The 26007-nt window shown below is 45.7% G+C and overlaps 1 protein-coding gene across 1 annotated transcript in view; it reads left to right on the top strand.

The window, feature by feature from the left end:
* Positions 1-26007, top strand: part of LOC119652414 — a 307544-nt gene that overhangs the window by 52299 nt on the left and 229238 nt on the right. The window contains exon 2 of the mRNA XM_038056531.1: positions 25110-25926. The gene's annotated coding sequence lies outside the window, so the exon portion shown is untranslated. The remainder of the gene's footprint in view (positions 1-25109; positions 25927-26007) is intronic.

Genomic DNA, 26007 nt, shown 5'->3' with positions numbered 1-26007 from the left:
CGGGCAGCCAGTCTTCACTGTCTGGTTTCAATTGAACAATTTTTCCAGTTGGTAACCTTGTTAAAGCTACCGCGGTAAACATGAAAAAGGGGGGGGGGGAGGATTTTATGACCGAGTTCCATGGTTTCAGGGAAGAGAGGATCACTATCGCCCCATAGAACTTCTAGGCAGAACGGCTAAAATCTTGGAGAGAATGATGGTAGAAACTTGATTATTAGGTTAGGTATTTAGATATGAGGTGTTTCAACTTCTTTATTTGATGAGAAATCGGGATGGAGACTAAATATTTAAACTCATCAGACGCGCCACGGACCCTGCGTAGGACGCAGCTTTCCTTTTCATTGCAGGTGTTTGCTTTATGACCTGAGTGACCGCATTGGCGGCATGTTGCCCTTCACTCAGGTTCCCAACAGGTTTCAGATGTGCGCCCATAATCCAAACACCTGTAACATTTGGTTGGAGCGACTCGGATTCGTATCCGACGCGTTGTTTAGGAACTTCCTCGCGTATTGCTCGGCAACTTCCACCACAGCGAGTTTTTGGCCTCGGGAGTTTGCAGAGGTGATATTAATCTGGATATTCGCGTTTCTCTAGCTCGTTCTTTTCTGTAAGGCAGTCAAGGTCTCGGATTTTCAGAGAGGACGTGAGTTCCAGGCTGGAAACAAAGCCTTTCCTCCCAGAAGCTCCTTGACTGCTTCGCAGAACGTAATTTTATTTGTTATCCTCGGGCCCAATTCAACTAGGACTCCACCACCTTTCGTTTTTCGAATGAAAGACACTTCTATTGCGCTATTCTCGGGCTTGATCTAGTAATGGATTTCACTCAGGACTTCCGGAAAAATATTGCCTTCCGTCGGATTAATAAGCAGAGCTGGCGTCTCCCCACATTTTCCTTTGGTGCTTCACTCTTAATTTTAAGGAGAGATTTTTTGATGACGCGGTGTGTTGTTGTCTCTTGTCCTTCTTCACCTGAGTGAAATCTCGTTCAGATGCCCGTTTTCCTTTTCCCCAGTTCGCTCTGCAACGGGTTGTCTGTTCAGCTTGGTGACCACCTAGTTGTCTATAGCGGTCCTCGGATTTTGAATTCGCAATAATTGGTCAACGTTGCTTTTATTCATGCGAATCTTAAGTAGCCAAATAGGAGCAACCGGTCTTCTGGGAAAACTTTGAGCTTTACCCGCTCCCAGACTTCGCAGCAACACACGAACCGAGAAAATCCCTGGAGAATTCTGTGCTGAATGTTGAATGCTGTCACGTGGAACACATGGATCACCTGAGAGGAATCAAAGCAAGGTATGCATCCTTCTGTTTCCCTTTCCCGTTCAGGAGGTGCTCGATTACCATCTCCAACAGCCTGGGCTCAACACTGGTTCATACACCCGGTCCCAACTGGCCGCGACAGGTGAATCCACTTTAGTTTAAATTTTCTACAAAACATGAAAAGCGCCCCGTAATGGCTTCCTTTAGCGCCCAATGACAACTTTCTAACATCCCCTTTGACTGCCGATAATTTGCGGTTGTTGGCTGGCGTTTAAATTCAAAGAGTTTTCCAACCCCCGAGAAAAAAGGTGATTCGAAGCGCCGAATCCACTCTTGAGAGAGTGCCACACCATACGACTGTGTTGTAATGTCCTTCAGGGGTATTGCCTGAGGCCACCGCGGAAACTGATCAATGATCGTAAGGCAATACTTGCAGCCATACCAGCTTGCAATGGGCCTACAAAACTTTGTTAACTTAAGGAATACCTACATCTAATTCCTCATTAGGATGCTTAAGGACTTTACACTTTTGACATGTGATGCAGTTTCTGACCGAGAATTCTCGTCCTTGCTCATGGCCGGCCAGAAATATTTGCTAGAGACTAGTCGAACTGCAGAAAGTGACCAGAATATATCGTCTAGCTCCCTCCTCCGAGATCTCGTAGCAAATAAAGAAAGATGAGCAGTAGATGGGGAACTCCACGAACTTGTATTTGGAGTCCGGCTGTGTGCTCTGAAGGACTACGTCATCCTTCTGGGCGATTGCCGAAAATTCGACTTCAGCTGCGATGTTGAAGTGTCAACGTCTAAGTTATCTTCACCGAACACATGTTGAATGTCCGATGGAAACTGACTGATGTGTCCTCAAAGTAGCAGTAGTAGTAGTAATTCACTATCGTAGGCGCTGTTATTCCGCTGAGCAGGATTCATATGTTTTGAGAAGAAACGCAACGGTTGTCAGCTTTGGTTCACCATATGGTGAAGAGCAGCGCCTACTGCGATGTCTGAGGCATCGTCGAACATGGCAGGGTTATATCACGCTGAGGATGAAACCAAAAGGTGGTTTCAGCTAGAAACCAGACGTTCGGCTCCCTCAATCCGGCTCACGTAAGTGAGCTTCGCATTTCGCATTTTATTGCTGGACGAAGGGATAATTAGCACATTTCGTACAGGATTCGAGATCCCTGGGTACGCAGTCACGCTTTTTGCGTAGTTGGTGGAAAGGGGCGGTTTCAGCTTTGCCATTGTGTTCTTGAGTAGACGCAACAGACCCGTGGCGTTGAGTCCCGACCTGATGCCAATGACAGGGTCGCTGAGGAGTCGCAGGTTCTCCCCGTATAGCAGGAGGACTCAAATTGCATTACGTGGTCGGTGATTATAATGACCGGCGCACCAGAGCGTGGAATCCATTCTCAGCAGAAGGCCTCTGCACATGGTTGTGCAGTAATGTCTTCAGAGGTATCGTCTCAGGCCACCGCGTGAACCTATCGATGATTGTGAGGCAATACCTGAAACCATACAATTCTCGCAAAGGGTTTCCCTTCTCGATGTCGAAGTGGATTACGTGGAAATGTTTAGTGGACGGAAGGAACACTCCTATGTCTTTCCTTACATGTTTTGTAGTTTTGCACTCCTGGCATGCGATGCACTGTTTTGCTCAAGAATTAATGTCCTTGTACATGGACGGCCAGAGCTGAAACTAACCGATTTATTGTCCGAATGCCTGGGTGCGCCAGATCGTGCACGGCTTTGTACTGATGAAGGGGGTAATTTACTCCCAAAATCTATATTTACATTTAAAACTAAAAACTGTAGTTTGGAGGAAGCTACCCCTTGTCTATTAATAATATGGCGTTGGACCCTTGTCTCTTGTCTCACAGTATATACTGGATGTTGAGCGGAAGATAGGAAACTGCCTAAATGAGTATCTGGAGTTGGTCCTCACGTTGGTAACTCACGATTGTAGGTGCTGTAGCTCGTTGTGCGGGATTGAGCTGATTGGAGAAGAAGTTCAGATTTGATTCACTTTTTGGTCAAGAGTAGTGCCTACGACAATGTCTAAGGTATCGAGGAATACGGCTAGGGGTGGGTCTTGCTGAGGAAATGACAGAAGTGTAGCATCCTCCAGCTGTTGCTTGGTGGTCTCAGATGTCTGGACAACCTCTGGGAACTACACAATCAGACGGGAGTGTTTGGTTTTCGGCACAGGCAAGAAGGCGTTAAAGATCGATTGATGGTAGGCAGCCGTGGGCAAGAAACGGCGATAGAGGTTGAACATGCCCAAGAACTTTTGAGATCCTTAACAGTTTTTGGAAGCAGGAAGCTCAAAATCGCGTTCACCTTGACTGTATCCGGTTGGATGCCTTCAGTGGTAATCAGGTGGCCAAAAGATTCACACCTGTGGTGGTAAGAATTTGCATTTCTCTCGGGGATCGGGGAGCCAGTAGTGTTGATGTGGTGCTGAGCATAATTTTTAACAGGCTCAGAGAGACTTCGTTCGGCAGTGATGCTGCGCAATTTTTAAAGAAGAACGCGAATACGTGCGTCAGTAAGGTCTCCAAAAACGACGGAAAGAGTGCTAGGTGAGCAGTATGAGATATTTCCCGATAACTTGAGGGAAGTTGCGAAGTCAATGGGGGACCTATTACATACATCCACTGTATGCACCGCTGATGTCCGCGATAATGAAGCGCGAAGAAAACGATAGTTGAAGTCCTAAACGCAAGTCCACCGGCCTATAGCCATACGTGCGGATCGACGAAGAATTTTCTGCCGCAAGTTTCAACGATTACGGTATTAGATTATGATCCCGGAATACGGCAAGAACCGAAACTTCAGCGCCTATACCGGCCAGATAGTTTCGCCAGGTCAAGGGGTCGTAGATTGTGTGACGGTGTGGTGCTGCATTTTGGTTAGCAGTCGCCAGAACTCCCGGCAAATGTAATTTGTTTGGTGAAAAATTGCACGGTCTAGTACATTTTTTAGTCTTTTCAGCGAGCCTACGATGGTATCAGCATGCCCCGGTAGTTGCCGAAGATATTGGTGACTTACTAACCGATCGCCCATTTCGGGAGGCGGATCCAGACCTTGATCTAGTCCTTCTCCTCGAACGCAAAAAGCGCCCACTGCCTCCGTCAACTCAGAGACGGTTTCTGTTAATTCTGCCATCATCTCCGGCAACCGATCCAGCCCGCGCGAGATACATCAACAACCATAAGTCCCACGTGGACCTCATAAACTTTGTCCGCGATGACGGCTAACGTTTCCGGAGACCTCGAATCCGCATATGCCAGGATGGCCAGTGTACTTTCCGCCTCTGCAGCCATAAAAATAGTACCAGCTCAGTGCCGACTTTGTTACCATCCAACTACTTCATTTTATACAGCAGTTTTCTTTAGCCCCGCTAGTAAGTGGTTAAATTTAGCTATCTCACTTAGTGACAAGCGTTTTGTAAACTGCTCCTTTAATTGAGCAGTCCTTGCGGACATCGGAGACAAGCTCAACTGCCTCCTCGTCCAGCCCGACGCACTGTGACGCGGGCAAAGTGAATTGGGCCTTGGGAAAAGTTGGAAAAACCATACTAAGCTCCTGTGCCAAAACGGCGGCAGGACATCGTTAGTGGGAGCGAAAAAACGCAAGTGGAATGGGTAGAGTTCGAAGCTGAAAGAAGCGGAAGAGCGGAGGAGAAGGAAGACGGTCTTTCGCCATCTTTTGCTTCGTTTTTCTGTTTTTTTATAATATTTGTTAAAGAGAAAGGGTAGCGCTAACTCTTGCGGCTTGACGAGAAGAACATACGATCCTTATAAACTTGGAATAACAATGACATTTTGATTGTAACATTCAATTATTTCCTCGGTGCTGTTTTCGGTATTTTGTCTGTTCAGTTGCCTTGGTTTCGGCTTTACGTGTCAGCCCTTAGCTGAAATTTTCTTCAGTAACTCGCTTCCGTTCTTCTTCAGCTTTCTATTCTTCCAGTAGCTTTGCGGAGTTGAAGCAGGAGACCAAGGTTGTTTGGGAGCTGAAGTTGGCTGGAGATTTTTTAGAAGTACAACTGCGGAACCCTTGCTTATCCTGAAGTTCTTTGTATTCCTCGGGCAATTTTGGGTATTGACGAAGAAAAACTATTTGCCAACGTGGTCAACGGTGGGCCTACTAATTAAAACTTCTGAACAACACTTTACTGCGTGCGTGCGTTTCTTGTTTCTTGATCGGAGTCACCAATTATGGGATAAACAAATTTTGCGACTTATTTTTTTTTTCCCGAGTTCTCACGATCTCGGCAGATGCCGGATTTTACTTGGTATTAGGTGCGAAGTGCGAAGTGCGAAGCATGTGGACTCGGATGATCCCACTTACTTCAAAGATGAAGAGGTGCTGGTGGTGGTGGCCGGCAGTAAGTTATTGGGAGAATCCCTCGTAAACTCCTCGCAACATCGACCATGTATGCAGAGTGGTGCATTTCTGCATGGCTTGAACCAGACTGTATGAGAGTCCCAGGACATCAAGGAAAGCCATGAGGGATTTAGGTACAATATCTACCAGTCGCTCATAGTTCACCTTGTTCTCCACATATTGCCATTCAATGTTGCTATTACGGGGGATAGCAACATCAATAATATACGAGGAGCGAAGCGACCCGTCTTGTTAACTAACAGTACGTCAGGTTTGTTGTGCGATATGTGGCAATCAGTTAGAAATTGCCGGTCCCAATACATGCTGTAAGAAAAATTATCAAATACTCCTTGCGGCTCATATCGGTAAACCGAACATCCTGTGATCAGCCCATGGTTATATGCAAGGTTTTGTTGGATCACCTTACATGCAGCATTTTGCCTGTTCGTGCACCGGTGCCATAACAGTGCAGCCAGAAATGAGATGGTCCAAAGTCTCTATCACCGAGCCACACATTCTGTACTGATCGCTCTCCACCTGCTCTTCCATGATGAGCTTTTTATAAGCTCGGGTGGCGACCACGTCATCCCGAATGGCACACATGAATCCATCCGTCTCAGCAAAGAGCTCCCCAGTACACAGCCATCTGTTCGACAAATGAAAATTGAGAAATGGCTGCCAAAAGCAATCCACGTGTTTACCGTGCATTGTCTTCGACTTCCATTCATCGATTCGCTCTTGGTCCGACTTCACCCCACTCAGAGTTTGGATGATGCATTCGGAATTTGGACATAGTTGGCCCTATCCGCTGCTGGGCGTTTTTCACATCGGTCTTCATTCACGGTAATATTTTGAATGCATAAGCCAGTGAAGGGGTAGCAAATACATTTAATGCGCTTATTTTATTCTTCTCGAAAAATGCGATTTCAGGACCAGCTTTATACGTGGCAGGAATTCGGATAGCAGAGCATCCTTCAGATCACCAAGTCGAGCATGGGTTCTTTGCAGGATTTCTAGGTACTTGTAGAAGTCTGTCTCGGCCATAGGTTCGATGTGGAGGTCACCAATGTTATGTCCGGCATGCGACTTGTGATGATCTTTCCGGATGGCTTGGATGCGACACTTGTCTAGTCCAAATTCCATCCGAATATCCATCCGTGAAATCCAGACCGGACATGTTTGCTGAGTTGTTCGAAGCGTGCATGCCCGAGGGGATATTTTTTGCATCATGGAAACGACAGAAATTGGTGCTACTGCCTAAAGCTGGCAAACCTCCAGGGGAGCCAACCTCCTACAGACCTATTTGTCTTTTGGACATTGTGGGCAAAATGCTAGAGCGAGTAATGTATAATAGATTACCCCCCGTTGTTGTGAGCCAGGGAGGTCTCTCAAGTCGGCAGTATGGGTTCCGTAAAGCCAAATCAGCCATTGATGCCATCAAAGTGGTTACTGGCTTGGCTGAAGATGCAATCCACTGAAAGGGCAGTACTAGCAAATATTGACTAGTAGTGACCCTGGATGTAAGAAATGCATTCAATTCGCCAATTGGAACCTAATACGAGAATCTCTGGCGAAGATTGGTATTTCCGCTTAGCTATTGTCAACAGTTATTTACAAGAACGGAGGCTTTCGTATGACACCGATGACGGACCACAGGAGTACGTTGTCCCCGCTGGTGTCCCGCAGGGCTCCGTACTGGGCCCATTGCTGTGGAACATCATGTACAACGATGTTCTTAATCTTCCCTTTCCGGAGGAAGCCACGGTAATGGGCTACGCCGACGATATAGCGCTAGTTGTGGTGGCAAAGTACCTCGAAGATGTTGACTAATACTCATGCGAAGCGATCAGTGCTGTTAAGGGTTGGCTAAAGAGTTCTCGTCTGACACTTCCGGAGGGAAAAACGGAAGCGGTCCTCATCACCAAGCGCCGTAAAGACTTCTCGTCTGACACTTCCGGAGGGAAAAACGGAAGCGGTCCTCATCACCAAGCGCCGTAAAAGAAATTTTGGCCGTATTCAAATTGGGAATCATATCATCACTTCTAAACTAGATACCTCACCCGATTGTCCTAACTGCGATGGAGTTCCAGAGGACCCAGAGCATGTATTCTTCCACTGTCCAAGGTTTGTGGAGGAACCAGAGAATCTGGTGCGAAGAATTTAAAAATATCCTGTTCTATAGAAGGAATGGATTTCGGAATTCGGATAGTATACTCCAATTTGTTTTAGTTCCTTACTCGATGTTCCAAGCGGAATTAGCTGACGTAACAATATCAGTGACTAGCTTTCCATTCACTTTTATGCTGGCATTAAACTTTGCTTCTCTACACTGTTCCATTAGCTGTTAGCATTTCCGACAAACTTTTCCTTTGTTTTCCAGTTCGACTATGCTGTTCACTATGGTCAATTTTGGGTGCTTTTAACACTGGATGAGTAATTCTACTTTCCTCCAATCTTATTCGATTACAAAAAGTTCCACAAACTTCACACATTTCCATTATGCATAGCCGGGATTCTGTTTACTCATATCATGATGCAAGAATGACTCCACTAATTGAAGGAGTTTGCTCACTGTTCCTGTTTCGTTTCTAATCTTAATCAAAGAGCTCATCAGCTCGTTATTTTTTCCATCCAAGTAGACACACCAGAAAAGTAGAAAAGTCACAATCTACGTGCTACAAAAAAAAGTTGACTCGTATCTATATCCGCAGATCTTCCTTCCCTTCCATCTCGAAGTGTTAGGTGACAGCAAATTAGGTTTTTCTCCTTGAAGATGTCCTCGAAGGGGGGACGTGTTTCCACAGAACTCCCTTATATCCTTTATGATGGAATGCCTTAACGTCATCTCGATGACATAAAAGATCCATTTCGAAATCCAATTAACGTGTACATAAGCCGTAACGATAACTACTTATTTGATGCCATTACCGTGGAACCCATCCACTGTGTGATATCATCCAATTTAAGTAGAATCGAAACCATATGTAGATGCAGAGGGAAAGCTGATGATCAAGGAGGGTGTCAAGTTCCACTTTACGTTTCCCTCAAGTTTTAACACATCAGAGTTTATGGAGATGTTCCATTCCTTCGCTATGTTCACTAAATCTTTACACAAATTGCGATACGACAGTAACAAGGTAGGAACACCTCAGTGGATACTGTTGTGGCTTTCTCACAATGGTTGACTGCCTTGTTTGGACACATGCAATAGTCCTTTTATTCCCTGCACGAATAGCACTTCTGCAATTCACTTGGGTGTGCTGTATCTAGGGCAGTTTTACGGAGACACATGCGAGGTTAACAATAGAGGAAAATTCCTACCCTTTAACTTGAATATTAGCTGAAAATGCTTCCTTGACGAAACCCATGAACACAATTTTCCAGCAATATCAAGCTTGAAAAAATACTAACACCTCTCATTGTTCCCGTGACGCCCGCCTTCGCAGTAAGCCAGGTAGAATGGCACGAAACCGAAAGAGGCAATATCGGAACGGTGGGACATGCCATAATAAAGTGCACCCTGTCAAAGGAATTTCACGATTCGATAAGCTCACCGAAAAGTGCCAACAACTCTACGTCGATTATCGGTTGAGTGCGTTAAACACTACGAGGTGAGGCTTGTTTCGCTCCTACTCCTCCTATCCTTGTATTATGTAGCGCATTGCCTTGTACTATCTGATGTACAACCTTTCATTGTGGCATCCGACCTTCGAGGACATCGATGGTATGTAGACTATGTCGTTGTCGTTGGTGTCGTCTGAGAAGGAAGCGAACAATTCCGCTTTCACACACACAAGGTATAGTCCTCCCACATCTCTGTTTCTGAGGAGAAAACAAAAAGGATTCCGTATCGTATAGAGAGGTACTTGAGAAAAACCGACGCAGTTTTTCTTCGTGGCATTGGATTTTTCCACCCGTTTTCCTTTCGATTAAAACTTCCGTTGCTTATCTTTCCAACATTTTTTCGATTTTCCGCACGTCGTATATTGTTTTCCTTTTTCAAAAGGACTCTTTCTTGCTGCTCTGACGTTTTTATCGTCTGTGATTTGCAAGCGAATGAGTGTGTCTTAAATACCCTTGGAGAAATTAAGACAACTTTATTTTTCCCACGGAAATTTCAAAAACGGGATAATCAAGGACTACTAACTATTTGGATTTATTGAGCGTGAAATTAAGCGGAGTTGGAATTCAACAATTATAGTCCTGAGAATATCTGAACTGAAACAACAGCTGTTGGGCGAAGTATTGGATGGCGTACGGATCCTTTCAAAGCAACTTCTTTCATGGCCCGCGTCATTAATCTTCGATGATTTATGAGCAGAAGTTAGTTGAAACTTTTGTTTCAATCGGGCTGAATGGAACTAATCTGGGACCATGCTGTTCTGATTACCTACATACATCATTATACTGCAAACGTGCTTTGCTGCACTCTTAACCGTCCTCGTTGAAATACTTTCCATTTATCAACTGCTTCCACTCATTTGTGTATGCCATGCCCATACTTCTAGGACCAGCACAAATGTTTAATCAATTTTCATTGAACTCCTTGGGATCCTTTCGATTTAATCTTTCGGAATGGTTTAGAAAGCATGTAACAACGAAGGACTGCTGAAATAGTGTTGCATTGGAGAATTTTCATTCACATATATAGCCTAGGGTAGGTGTAAGTGGTCGCTCTACAGAGACCAATTGGAGCTGTTGTACGCTATTTTGATCCCTCATATTCGTAAGACCATGCGTACTGCGGGAATGACAAGGGGAGCAGAATCTAGTAGCTCCATATCATCAAAGCTAGCCTATAGTGTTCACGAAGAACGGCTGATCTTTTCAAGGTCCCCTACAATTTTTTACCTAATGCCCGCAACCTCCTTCACGAGCTGGGTAATCAAAAACTAAATCCCTGACGGTCTCTCGATCCTCTCCACAACTTCGACAATGTCAGGCAGCATAGTCTCCTGTAGGTCAGTGACTTGTGGAAGTTGCGAAAATCGTGTAAACCTTCCTGAGGAGGTTCCGCAACGGCTCTCTTAATCGAGTTTTGTTGTAGGATGGCCAGATTCTTTTTGACTTAAGGCAGCGGAGCATTCACCATCTAGAGTCAGAGTGTACCAAGTAAGGCGAGTAGATTTCATTCTTCGCGGATGCGGGACCTCGTTGCACCTACCGAGGGGCTGCTAAGGGCGAGGCAAGTTTTGTTGTAGGATGACCATATTCTTCTTAACTTAGGGTAGGTGAACTTTCGCTAAATAGAGTTAGTGTCTCTCAAGCAGGGCGAGTCAATTTCATCCTTTCAAGACGCGGGACTCCGCTGCATCCACTAAGGGACTGCTAAGGACGGAGCCCCGCCGGTCAATCTATGTTTCTATGACCAAAATTCCAAAGGAAGGCAACACCTATGTAATGTTCAATTCTTCTATTGGACAGAAAGATTTCCACCTTTCCTTCTGGATACTTCCAGGCCCACGGAAAGCTACATTTTTTTTTGTTCATACACGCAGGTGGAAAATCTTAGGAAGGCACGTCCGCTCCAACTCCGTTGCACAAACGCCGATGATTCACTCCCATTAAAAATCAACACTTTCCAGTCCCAGACCCGTGGGACCACCATTTAGATATTACTTGGTGGAGTAGGTTGGTCCTTAGGCACTCATCCTATGGAAGCCATAAGCCAATCAATTCTCTTTCGACCTCAGCATCTCCACAACTAGGTTCTCCGGGCTCACGCTCCCACCCAAATCTTGATTTAGGTCGTTTCTCTCGGTTGCGAACCTTGAACAGTGAAATATCACATGCCTCGGATCCTTCGGTATGCCACCGCATCTAGGATAGGAGAATCTTCCAACCCAAAGCAGTGCAGATACTACCTGTATCAACCACCGCATCCCGTGAGAAACTGGGTAATGTGGTAGTTGGTGTCCGTATGATTTCGTTCAAGCCACACCCTAATATTGTGAATGATCCTGTGCGCAGATTCGTCCCATCTGCGTTGCCACAGATCATGCGAGTCTTGCCGCATTCTCACGTTCTGTGTGCCTCGCCATACATCGCAATACATTTACAATTGCCGTGGTGATACTAGCTGCCTTTTGGCATTCATACACTAGGTATTCCCTAAAGCTCAATTTTGTCTCAATTATTACCCCCAGGTATTTGATGGCTGGCTTTGATACGACCATATTTCCACCGACTTCCACTTTCACAGTGTTCTTTTTCCTTCGATTTATTATTAGGACCGGTTCGCGGTTTTCGCGTTCACCAAGGTCAGCCCGGCTCTTCCTAGTCAGGATTTTACTGTTCTCGCTGTATTCGTCGCGTAGACCTCCACATTTCCTGGGTGATTTGCTGTAGCAACCACAGCTAGGTCATCAGTAAAGCTGACAATCGTAATCCCCTCTGAAACGGAAAGAGCAAGCATCGATCCCAGTGGTACCCCAGCTGTGATGCTGTACTTTTGCGGGGCCCTCATCCGTCTCGTACCGGGCAGTCCACTCTAAGAGGTAATTTTCCACCAAATTCGCTAAATACTCGGGGACATCTGTCAGCCAACGACCCCTTTATTTCTGTTCCAGTTGGCCGAGTTGAATGCTTTTTTGACATCCCGCAAGAGCGCGGCACAGCAGCCGCCAGAAATCAGTGCGCCTTTTGCTTTTGGTTTACTACCATGCTTATTGCATCCATCGTAGATTGGTCACGCTGAAAATCAAACGCGCTCCGACAAACCAGAATTGTTTTCGGCGATGGGCAGGAGTCTATGGTAGATGACTCTCCCCATCTTCCCCATTGTATCCAATAGACAAGTAGCAAGATATGATAGGAGATCTTCAGGTGGTTTATTAGGTTTGGGAAGCAAACCCCAACTTTCGCCTCGAATGTGATGGCGTAAAGGTCTGGTTCTATCCTTTACTGCCAGTTTCCAAGTACGGTTGGGGATGCCATCGAAACCTGGTGTCTTGTTGTCACCGATCTTACCTCATATTGGAGATATGATGCCCACATTTAACTGGATAGCCGTTTGCCTTCTCTATTTTCGTGGTGAGGGAACAGAGGGGTAATAATTTTTCAGGAGCCGCGCATAGGTCACCTGGGGTAATTTACGCAGCCATTTCATTACCACCCTGTAGAGCTTGCCCCAGGGGTTTATATCGGTATAGTGATACAGCCGTTTGAAGCAGCTCTTTCTACTCATCCGAATGTTTTCTTTTAGGCGTGTGCCTTCTCTCGACCGTCGCCACCAGGGTTTCCCCTGAGTCTCTGGTGGAACCTCTTCGCCCGCAAACATGCGGCTTGCAAATTTGCGATTTCGTTGTTCCACCAGTAGTTTGGTTGCCCTCTCGGGAGCAATCGTCTTCTGGACATAGTAGCTGGGCATGCTTGCGTCGCATATCGGGTGATTTGGGTGGTTTTCTCTTTAGCCGCATCATCCAGGGATATGTCGGATTTGAGCGCTGTGGAAAACGGGTCCCCTCAAAAGCTTTCGCCGTCCAGCCGAGGAAAACACCCGGCATTCTGAAAGAACTCTTTTTCGATCTCGATTCGTCCTCCATTTCCATGTAGATTGCCTGGTGGCCGTTGTGAGTATAATCTTCACTGACATGTCATGCGACTCTACTAGCTAGAGCGGCACTCACGTATGTCAGGTCTACTATAAACTTCAGGCCCATTCCCCTGAACGTGTACTAGTAGGCCCTATCATTCGCGAGCACCACGTTCAGGTCCGCGAATTCTTCGAGGAGAACACGTCCCCTCACATTCTTTGTTCGCTGTCCCATTCAAAAGCCCATGTATTGAAATCGCCTGCGCTCAGAAGCAGCTCATACTCCGTAAATATTGAACTGGGTGGAGCATAGCAACTTTAGACGTGGACTCCTTTCACCTTCGCTCTGATGAAGCCTTTCTCCCGGTGCTCCATTATTTCCTCGAAGATTTGTTCTCCACAAGTCCATAGCGCTGCATGGCCCTTTAGGTTTCTGACCCGAATGCTATCACCGTGGTTTCGATATGGCTCACTAATTACGGCCACAAGGATGTTTTTCTCGCGGATGGTTTGCGAGAGTAGGTCCTGCGCCGCCTGGCGGTGTTTGAGGATAATTTGTGTCAACCTCATCCGCGATTTGTGTTAAGGGCTCTTCTGTATTCTCGGCACCTGCTGCTGCCTGCAATGTGCTATGATCCAAGTCCTGCTTCCCTTTGCACAGTAAGCAATTCAGGTCAACTCCGGAGTTCTTGCTGATGTGAGCTTTCACTCCACAAGTCCTGCATTGCTTCGACCTGCCATTTAGACTACTCCATGCCTTCGCAATGTAACCGAAGCCAAGGCATCTAAAGCATCGCTTCAGTGCCACCTCTTCCTAAGCCGACACATAACCCACCCTATTCTTATTAACCCTGCTGTTAACAGTGCTGTCTCTACTAGTAGGCTAATGATGGCAGTCTATATTCCGCCGTAGGCTCAGTCCGACTATGGTACTTGTCCAAGGTGATCGAACTATCATACATCTCCAAGGCTTCGCGAACCTCCTCCTTTGTGGTGATTTCATCAACATATATCTTTGCAGATTATAGTGATCTCCGGCCTGCTAGCCTTTAAGTCGGCTCCCTGTCCTAACGACTTTCCCATCTAGCTCCGCGGTTGCATCTTCTTTTGGAACAGTCTAATGCGGTTGACTTTTTTCCCCAAGTTGATGAGTTCGGGGACTGCCTTCACTGTCCTATGAATGTTAGCATATGACCCTTCAGTTGATGGAGTTGATGCAGGAGGGAGCAACCAGGACCTAAAGAGATTATTTTTCGTTTTTCAGGGAACAGGATGATGTGTATTTTTCAACAAAGGAATATTTCCTTACCCGCCTTGCTGGAAATGGAAGGTGTATTCAACAATGTGAATACCAAACGTTTTTGCCTTTAATACTGAAAATGGAGACAAGAATAGGATTGTAGTGGTGTCTTACGCAATGGATAGTACCTTTCATGAAAATCAGAAAACTAGGGAAGCAAGAAAACTTTCATGAAGGTATGGGAGGTATGGGCTCTTCGGCTGAGTATCATTCTTTGGATATACCTAGCCGTGTTCCGTTCCGTGCTATTGAGGCGTCCTGGGCCGTTAAATATCTTTTTAAGGAAGATGAGACTAGCGAACAAAGGAAAACCCCGATGGATTAGATATTATCTTTATCACTACCATGGTCTACCCAATTTCAAATGACCCATTTGTAACGAACCTATATATTTACGGATCATCAAACGACCAATCCATTTCGACAGACCTGTATAGGATAATTAGAAAATTGACGATTACTAACTGGTCAGGTGAACCCAGGTTTTTGATAATATGGTAAAGATACATCCTAGACACTTACAGTACACGACGAGTCTTACAAGGAATGAGCACTCATAGTTTTTTAAGGGTCTTATTTTCGATTTCTTTTAAGATGAGGACAATGACTATTTTGGGAGAACGTCCTTTCAAATTTTTAGTTTTTTGGTGGCGATCCTTTTTTGAAGGAAGGAAAGGAAGGAAGTCATCCCTTTCAAACAAAGCGCTTTCTGGCCTGGTTAGGTGTAGCTCACTTTCTTGTGAAACCTCTGCCTTTGTAATAATTGGCCATCCGCTCTTCCTATTCTGCGACCTGTAGTAAAGCCCTTCCCACTTTAGTATCAGAAAAGAAAATAAACCCTGGTGATTGACTCCTCCATACCATACCTTTTTCCCTCTTAGGACGCCATTTGTATGTAGAAATTTCAGGGGACGTCACCCTACTTTCTATTAACTGTTCGAAAAGATATATTTCCTGCTTAAAGTTTGGAAGATTCTTTTCCCTTTATAAATTGAAACATGATATCAAGGATTGAAACGTTAGCTAATATTTTGAGTAACCTTTTTCACGATTTATCAATAAATTCAAAAACTTCCAAGCGTTTTGTTTTGTAATAAGCCAGTAGAGAAAATTCATAGCTCTCAGCGTTTGAATGCGTCTTCCTAAGTCTTCACCCAAAGAAAACCGAAACAAGGACTATTCCCCAAAATTTTATGTTACCCATAATGGCTAAAGTTTTCTCGGACAAATTACAACGAAATCTACACATTGTAAGAAGCACCATTGTCTAGGATCCTCTTCCATACTTTCTGTTTTGGGGATGTCATTGCTGTCCTGGGTTGTTCCAAGTCCTTGAATGAAATTATACGAAACATTGATAAAATTCTGCAGCTGGAAAGGACGTTAAGGCTGCACGTGATTGAGTGCTCCAACTATAGACAATGACGACAAGAAGAAATAGTTGTGGTTGTATGTGTGCCGGCAACGAATTTCAGTTTGGAGTGTCTGATGCCAGGATGGAGTTAATGGGGCCTTAATGGTCGCATTTCTGCTTTATACCCCCTGATGGGAATTAAATGAAGTTGTTGCGGGGCGCTAGCGGGGACGAGCGATGTTCCACATGAACACTGTTGGCTGGATCCTAGGAGATACAAGCCTTACTCATAACATGTTTGGCACAAATACCAAATGTTGGACTGTTATGAAATTGCAGTGAAATAACTCAAGACTGAATTGGTGGGAGGCGCAGCATGTAGGCAGGAGACATAATACAATTGAATGTCCGAAAGCAAATGTTCTGCAAACTATCATTCATTTGACAACAAATTGTACATTTGCACAATACATTCCAAGAGAGAAAGTCTCGACCTAATTTCTTGTCACTTGACTTATAACTGAATATCGCATTCACTCATAGAAACCGTGAATAGGCTTCCCGATGGAGGCCACCAAGGGGAAAGAATGCTTTGATTTTGGATATGAAGTTTGGCTAATATGAATTTACAACGAGGGTAGGTAGATTTCAGCCGGCTCAGATCGTCAGAGCCAACCCGTAGCATTCACGAAGGAAAGCAGCTTTCCACCGTGCGGCTAGAAATCCTTTTGAGGTCCCCAAAGAATGGATTATCCAGTTTCCTTAGCCTGATTCTAGCTCGAGTTGAGCAATCGCAGAGGATGTCGCCTTCCCCATTCTCCGCAGCTTTGGTAATGCAAACTGTGGAGTATTCCGAGCCTGACGGCATGACCCCGTGTGGACTGCCGTAATCTTGTGTGCATTCGCACGCGTCTGGCACAGGAGTTTATGTTATAAGCGGGTCAAATCCTTTTTGACTGGACACAGGTGTTAAGTCTTCGTAATTTAAGGTCCACCGCTGCAAGTAGATTTCGCCCTTGACAGTCGCTAGCGAGACATTGACTGTACCCGCCGAAGGATTGCTAAGAGCGGAGCCCCGTCTGCGCATCCGTCACTCCGTTCAGGGTGACCTTGCGATGCTTGGCTGTCAGTCAGAATGGCTTGCGGCTCGAATCATGCTCCAGCCATCGGAAGACTTCCAGTATCGCCAGTACTTTCGCTTGAGATACACTGACGAAACCTGGGAGACCATGCAACTCGGATACACTGAATGAAGCTGAACAACCCCCATAACGAATCCACAGGCCATCTTTGATCAGTCGGTGAAGAATACCATGTTATAGCCTTGCAGCACACCATCGGTCTTCCCCTCTGCCCAGGCTGGAAAGTTCACAGAAAGTGTTTTTCGTGAGGTTCAGCCTGTGCGTGGCATGTAGGATGTAACTATGGCGTAGGGCTTCATTGTCAGCATCCAGACTTACATAGCCTGACGGCACTGCACGTTGCAACGTATTTAAAGTGGAGGTCCTAGGGGAGGGGAAGCAGGAGTACATTGAGAGCATTTGCGGGCAGGACTGCAAAGCCCAGGTCGCACGTGTACATGCTGTCCTTTGGATCCTAATGAGCTTTTATCTATTGTACTTTTGCACAAACCTACCACCGTACAATAAAGCCGTACGTTAGGATGGGACGCACCACAGCTGAATACATCCAGGGCACCATCCTCGGTCCTCGGTTTTATGTTTAATTTCCAATTTAGTTTTGAATCTAGGATTACACCCAGATACTTCAAATTGGAGGAAAGAACCGAAGATTGGTTTATTGATTGGTTTTGGTTGGGTTTGCGCCAAGTCCGCATCTATCGGCCCACAGGCACACCTTTCACAACGCTCCTTTCATGATGTCGTTCATAATGGACGGAAACACTCTGGATTTGCCTTTGAGGTTGGCATGCTGGAACTTAGAGAAAGGCGTCGTTTCCATAATCGGCCTTAAGTGTATGTCCAGGATGCGTTCTAGGGTCTTCAACACGAAACAGGTGAGGCTGATCGGTCGAAAGTCCTTCGCAGGCTTATGGCCACGCCTGCCCGGTTTCCGTATGAAACCACTCGTGCGCATCCCCAAGACTGATGAATGTATCCTAAGGAGGTACAGCTCCGGTAAATGTCAACAAGCAACGACACAACCCTTTCCTGCTGCTTCTGTAACATGACTGGCATTGTGGGCTCGGAGTTGTATGCGGAGAAGCTGTTTATGGCCCAGCTGATCTTATCCTCGGTAATTACCGTTTTGATAGCCTCACACGGCTTGGGTGGCCACAAACTCTCCAAGCAAAGCTCTGACTCTGACCTTGGACAGAATCGTACTGGCTGTCGTGGATTTGCTGCTGCTTTCGATGTTCTGACAATAGTCCAACAAGACCATCTCTTGGTAGTCTTGATGGCCTGCTTGTACTTTTTCAGGCAGTCCTTATATGGCTGCCGATATTTATGCCTGTAGCAGATGTTGAAGATTTCCCTGCTTATAAGGCTGGGGAAATCTTCATTCTGCCACGGTGATAGTGTCTTCTTGCTGTATTTAACAAGGCACAAGCACAAGCATTTTCCAGACTCCCGGCGTTTGACTCCAGCTTGTCTGTCGTGCAAATCTTGCCAATTTGTGCACCGGAGAGTTTGTTCTTGATTACTTGACCGAACTTTCTCCAGTCGAACCTCCTGGGGTCTCTGAAGGGTTTGGAGACCTCTGCAACGAGATCTAATCTGAAAAGTATACAACTGTCATCTGAGAAGGATCTCTGATCAGACACTCTCCCGTCCTCCACCTAAGAATCCCATTGTCAGTTGTTAGGGTCATATCAAGGACCTCCTCCCAACCGACAAAGTTCTCCGAGCTGGGGAAATGGAAGGTTGGTGTACTGCCTCTGTTACATACCGATAGGTTTGTAGTAATAATAAAATCATAGAATTACTCACCTCTCTCGTTGATTTTCGAGCTGCCCCAAAGCGTGTGCCTTGCATTCGCGTCGCAGTCTAGGCTGAGGCCGAGAAAATATACATGTTCTCTGCCCGCGTCTGATCCAACTTGCCCACGACTAGGTCGCTGGAACTCAGGTCCGGACACAGAAAAGGGTGCAGACTCTTCTTCGCGAAGATACATGCTCTAGAAGAAAGAGAAGCAGATTAGTCGAGGCGCACTTCGGATGCTGCAGATTTATCTGCGTTACTTTCAGCATGATCTGCTTGAGTGGGGGTTCGTCAGTCCCCGTCGAACCGTTGATCCTTATCTCCTCCAACAGCTCGCTGGCGGTATCAATTGGATCCAAGCCGTGTCCGGTTTCGGAGAGCGGAACACTTTTACCTTTGCGTTTTCGACTCCGAACCACACCTCAAGGCACTCTTCTTTTTTATGGAGCAGAAAAAGGTGGCTGTTTATCTGGGGTTCCGCTTTCTGATAGCAACGCAGTTGTCCATGGGAATCCTGGGGTTTTGAAGGTGCAGGGATTGGACGAGCTTGTCCTTATCCATGCGGATCTTCGGCAACCATATGCGAGGGACCGGTCTCCTGGGAATATCGTCGTGACGCACGACCGAGAAAGTTCCTGGAGAACTGGTCATCGTAAGCTATTACGTGGAACCCACGGGCCACCTGAGAGGAATCAAAGCAGGGAATGGGTCCATTGTGTTTGCATTCGGCGTCCAGGAGATGCTCAATAACCGTCTCTGACAGCCTGGCCTTAACACTGGTCCATACCTCCGGCATTAGTTTGCCGCCAGCGGAATTACCATACGCCAGCGCCACACGTAAGGGGCTCCTGGCTACGTCGCTGAAGGGTTTCGCAGTTCGTGGCCCTTCGGCTGGCTGTTGCTACTTACTTTTCTTCAGATGTTGCTTAGCGTCCGAGCTCTTGCCCACTCTACTCCACTTATGATTTTGCCCGACCACGTCTTAAGATCGATTGCGTTTCAGAGCGATCGGCTTCCCTTTCTGCTGGTCTGGCAGGCGTTTGCTGTGGTATTCCTCGCCTGGTACTTAGCGCGGTCTTTTCATCCCGCTCGGCGGGAGGTCGGCAGTACAGGCCTCTTTATTCTTAGCAATCTTTCTGAGAATATGCATAGCCTTCTGGTACTGGCTCTTGAGCAGGACACCAATGGACCTTCGATTTCTTAGTTGGTTTCCGGTGACCGAAGATCTTGCCGGTCTTTACTTTTAAGGAATCCCCCGACGTCGAGGGTTTCGGGTTAGGAGTAAAATGTCTGATACTCGCAACACTCAGCTTGACGGCAGTGGATTCCTGGCTGGAAACCACTAGTCCGTCTGCCGTCTTGCCCCAGGAGGTCGCTGCATTTGGTTTCAACATAGCGGTGCTACGGCTGGCACTGAGTGTACTGCTCTCGTCGGCTACTGTCCCCTGGCTGAATGCCAACAGCTCGTTTTCCGATGATGCGCCTGGCATCACCCCCTCTTCTTCTATCGTCAGTTTACTTATTTTTAAAATTGAGTCCATGTCTTGATCCCTCGAGTAGTCCGGGAAGAACGTCCACCCTACTTAGCCCGGACACCAAGGTGAGGGTCTTATTTGAAACTGAAGATGTCCAAGGTATTCAGAGTTCGCTTACTAAAGACCAAGCTCCCTATTGGCCACGCAGCCTTCGACGTATGCTGCTCCACCTTGGCTTGGGGTGCTATTAACACCTGCTCCAGTGCAGGGAGGACGATCGCTAAGAAGACATCGATTTGATCATAATTAGTGAACCTTACCGGAATCAAAATGATGGCAAGCTTGCGGAGAACAACCCTTTCAAGAAATAACAGTTCTTTCAGGAAATAACTGAACACCTCCATCAAAGTGAAAGGAGGTAAGTGCCGAATATGAGCAGATGCTGAGCGCCATAATTTTGAATGAGGTTGAGCGTCGTAAATCTCTGGGATTCTAACGCATGGCTCTTGGAGATTATGACTGGCCATGCAAAATCTGAAAGAATGGTTTTGATTTACAGACCCTCCGTCCTCCTTTCGTCTAGACTATCAGTTCTCCCAAGAAAATTCCGTCCAGGATCCTTCCAATTTTTTAAGAGGGGTTGGGCTAATATGTTCTTTTGTCAAAATCTTATTGAATCTCGCAGAATTACTGATATTGAGTTAAGAAGCCGCATAAGAGGACATGTTCTGTTTTCGTGGAGCTTGATATGTTATTCTCGAATTTTGGAGCTCATACATTTTAAGATGACCACCCTGTGGTCCATAATCGACGTGAAATATGTGAGTATTACTTTAGCCAATACAATTGTTTGGCATGTTATTGATGACACCAGGCCATTTGCATGGGGACCAACAGCGAATCGAGGTCTAAAGGAAACTGAGCTGTCTGGATTGATAACCACGGTTTTGTAGGAGACACGTTCTCCTCTGTGGCTGATCTCGACTGTATTTCAGTAGGCACCGTTAAGCAGCCCGATTGCTAGTTCGCAATGACAATGATGCAAATTGCTGGGATGACCTAATTTTGTTAGAAGTTTAGAGGAAAACATAGGCAATCACGGCACACTTGAAAGAAACCATTCGAAGAAGTTAGAAGAGCTGCCTCTAACGGCGACGTGAACGGGGGCTACAGAGTGGTAAACTGCTACGAGGACATAGATCACCTGCTCTCGCTTTCCTCGAGAAATTGTTACTACTCTGCTCTCTAAAATTCTGCTCGGTATACAACAGACTGGAAACCATCATCAAAATCTACAATGGCCAGTAAAAATGCCAGGAAATGTTTTGGAGCGCCCACTCCACAGTAGACGCAATTGTAATTGTGGTTAATCTGACAGGAGACTGAATGTATTTTGGGAGCTGCTGTGGCGTATTGGCATTGGATTCATTCAACTTTGTCAATTGTGAAATTGACTGAAAAAGGTGGAATTGGCCGAGTTTGATCGAGTATTCCGTATGGAAAAAGACTCATAGATGAGGGTTATAGAGAGTACTTCTTCAAAATGTGGGTATCGCAAGACGTGAGGTCAGTGTTGTATGTCATACAAAACGTATAGAAGGGCGCCCAGAACACAGAAATACGTCAATGTCAGAGTCGCGTTATCTTTGACAACACGGGTGGTATGAGTCTTCGAAGGATCGGTGGACCCATAGGCCCAGTCATAAATTTAGAGCCTGGCTTGAATGAAGACATGCAGACAACAGCTACCATATTACCCAATCCCTTATGAGACGTTGCGTCGTAGTCACTCTCTACTGGTTAGAAATAGATGACTCTCCAAATTCACCCAACGAATCCAGAGCATATGATACTTAATTATCTCAGATTCGCGATCGAAAGGGGCAATCTAAATCAACCGCTGGTTAAGAGCTTGAGCCTGAAGAATGCAGCGGTGAAGATGCTCATGTTGAAGGTGAACTGTTGAGGGAAGTAAGGAGGAAGAAAGCTCAAAGAATCAGAAGTAATGGGGTTTAAATGCATGCCCACTTCGCAAAATAATACCTAAATTAATGTTCCGCGGGGCCGTGACAAGGAGGATCTAGGGTGGGTTTTACTAGGAACTCCCTCCAGCTGCGGCTAAACTAGAGTGGGTGTCTTCCTAAAATGTGTATCCTTCTCCTTACCAAAAAGGAAAAATTCCAGGCTTAACCTATTTTCATTAAATTCCTAAGTCCTAGTATGCCTAGGACTACAAAATGTCATGCATGTAATGACAATAATGACTTTACTCCAAAAGAAATAAAAGTTTTTCTTCAGGACGAAATCATTTTATTCAAAAAATTTTGCGGTAACATACCAGGATATACTATTCGAATGCATTTCTGGTCAGTTACGGTCTTGAATGAAGTGCTCTAACACACTTCAAGGCCCTGATCCAACATAGATTGTTGCGCCAACGATTATTTCCGAGTTATCACAATCTCGGCAGATGCCGGATTTTACCTAATACTAGCACTAAGTGCCAAGCATTTAGGCTCGGATGATCCTACCTACTTAAAAACTAAAGGGGCGCTGGTGGTGGTGGCCGGTGGTAGGTCAATGGGAGAATCCGTCGAGTACTCCCCGCAGCATCGAGCACGTATGCAGAATGGTGTACGTCTGCATGGTTTGAACCAGACTGTGCGAAAGTCCCAGGACATCAAGGGAAGCCGTCAGGGAGTTAGGTACAATACCTGTAGCTGACAATATTATGGGAACTAAAACCACCCGCTCGAGACGCCAAATTTCTTTGATTTCCCGAGCCAATGGCTCATAGTTCATCTTCTTCTCCACGTATTTCCGTTCAATGTTGCTATTATGGGGGATAGCAACATCAATAATATATGCGGAGCGACCCGTATTGTCAACTAACAGTACCTCAGGCTTGTTGTGTGCTGTATGGCGATCAGTCAGAACTTGCCGGTCCCAATACATGCTGTAAGCAGAACTATCAAGTACTGCTTGCGGCTCATATCGGTAAACCGGACATGCTACCGTGATCAGCCCATGCTGATATGCAAGGTTTCGATGGATAACCTTACATACAGCATTATGCCTGGCGATGTATTGCACCGGTGCCATAACAGTACAGCCAGAAACGAGATGGTCCAACGTCTCTAACGCTTAACCACACATTCTGCACTGGTCGTTCTCCACCCGTTCTTTCATGATGAACTTTTTATAAGCTCGGGTGGCGACCACGTCATCCTGAATGCCACACATGAACCCCTCCATCTCAGCAAAGAGCTCCCCAGCACACAGCCATCTGTTTGACAGATGCAAATTGACAAATGGCTGCCAAAGACAATTCACGTGTTTACCGTGCATTGTCTTCGATTTCCATTCATCGATCCGCTCTTGGTCCGACTTCACCCCACTCAGAGGATTGAAAGATCGATCCTTCAAGTTAAGTGGAGTCAGTCCACAGTCTGCCTTACAGACAGCGGCATGCAAAGGACTCGCCTGCTCTTTGCTGTAAAAATAAGCGCACAGCGAGTCGGCTTGGCGATGATGTTGTGCCGCCACGTCAATCACGCCCCTACCTCCGATGTCACGAGGCAGGTTCATCCGCTCCACGGCAGACTTTGGGTGATGCATTCGGAATTTGGACATAGTTGTCCGTATCCGCCGCTGGACGTTTTCCAGATCGGTCTTCCTCCACAGCAATATTCCGAATGCATAAGCCAGTGAAGGGATAGCGAATACATTCAACGCGCTTATTTTATTCTTCCCCGAGAGATGCGATTTCAGCACCAGCTTTATATGTCGCAGGAATTCGGACAGCATAGCTTCGTTCAGATCATCAACTCGAGCATGGGTTCCTTGCAGAATTCCTAGGTACTTGTAGAAGTCTGTCTCGGTCATAGCTTCGATGTGGAGGTCACCAATGCTATGTCCGGCATGCGGCTCGTGATGACCTTTGCGGATGGCTTGGATTCGACACTTGTCTAATCCAGACGCCATCCGAATATCACGGCTGAACATGTCTATTATTCGCAACAGACTTCTAAGATGGTTGTGAGTACCAGCATACAGCTTGATGTCATCTAAATACATCAAGTGTGTCAGTTCACACTTAGCACGTAGGCCATATTTTATTGCAAAACCATGCCCTCTAGCATCATTCAGTAGCCATGAAAGGGGGTTCAGTGCCATACAAAACCAAAGGGGACTCAACGAATCCCCCTGGAAGATGCCCCTCCGTATACGGGTGGGCTCTGAGGTATTAGCACCCTCAGATGTACGGACTGATAAGGTGGTATGCCACCTTTTCATGACTGTCGCCAAAAACTTTATTAATTTCGGATCAATGCGATACAGATGTAGGATGTCGATTAGCCAGGTATGCGGAACGCTATCAAAAGCCTTGGCATAATTGATATAGCAACTGAAGAGGTTTCTTTGGCCTCTAGTTGCTTGTCCTACAACTACCGAGTCGATAATGAGTTGCTCTTTGCAACCCCTTTACCCAACTCGGCAGCCCTTCTGCTCCTCGGACAGAACGTTGTTGGTCTCGAGGTGCGCATTGATCCTTCCTTATTATTATTATTTCTGGTCAGAAATGTTTCTCTACCTTGGAAACTAGAAACCTATCCGATATCCGTTATTTTCATTGAATATAAGTCGTCCGGATATCATCCCAAGATGATAAATTCCGGGTATTCCAGTCAATGCAACTAGTCAGGGGGATATTGAATATCCATCGACATTTTCTTTCAGAAACTATGAAGCAAAAATTCGTTCCATCGGTATCAAAAGGTGATGTTAAAAGCGGAATCCAGAAGAGTCCAACATTTTCCCAGACTTAAACCTTACATTCTTTTACTTTCAGGACGAGGATCCCGACAAGACATAGAGATGCATCGCATATACAAGAACCCCAGTCTGAACAAAGTGAACGCTCATTATAACAAAAACGTGCAAAAATTAAAATGAATCCAAACATCCGGATAATGTTAACAACGACCAAGAAAAAATTCCAGAGCGTCTCCCATAATTACGACGAACATTTGGCCATAATGTCCTTTGGTAAAATATGAAAACATAAAGAACAACGCCTAATCGTCGTTTCCCTCGAAAAACACTACACACTCTCATGTATTTTGCTTTTTGTTCTTTAAATTTTGCGCTATGTAAATTGCCAAGGATGCGTCTTATAATGAACTCCTCCAGAAGGGAATCGTCCTGAAGGGGCGCCGCGGCCCTTTTGCTTTATGTAACATTTCCTACGTCTGTTTTTCCGTATTCTGTCTCATACCTTTATACACACATCCATACACTTCTACACAAAGGGAGAGAGGACAGGAAGGAAAGCACAGAAAAAATGAAAAGAGTCCTTAGAATAAATTTGTGCGCATATTGTGTTTAGGGTATCGTTATTGCTATTAAACGCTGTAAACACACACCAGACTATGATAATATACTCACCATAATAATAGGGTCTGATATGATACGAGTACACAAATAAACAAGCACAAGCCCAAGCCCAAGCCCAAGGAGCAATGTGTACAATCTAAGGAAGGACGAAACTGTAATTTCTAAGCTCTATCTGTTTTCTATGTGTGTACACCTAGGATCAATACTAGAATTATGTAATTCTACGCTGCTGTTGTCGATGTGATTTATCTGTGTGGAAATTTTAATGTGCGGTGAGTATCCTTGCAATCTTTCGCTTTTCTTAGGATCTAAGCAGACGGCAGGAACGGCGGCAACAACAATAAGGATCAACG

This window comes from Hermetia illucens, chromosome 3 (assembly GCF_905115235.1).
Source record: "Hermetia illucens chromosome 3, iHerIll2.2.curated.20191125, whole genome shotgun sequence".
Lineage (NCBI taxonomy): Eukaryota > Metazoa > Arthropoda > Insecta > Diptera > Stratiomyidae > Hermetia > Hermetia illucens.
This window is presented reverse-complemented; position numbering and strand designations above follow the sequence as displayed.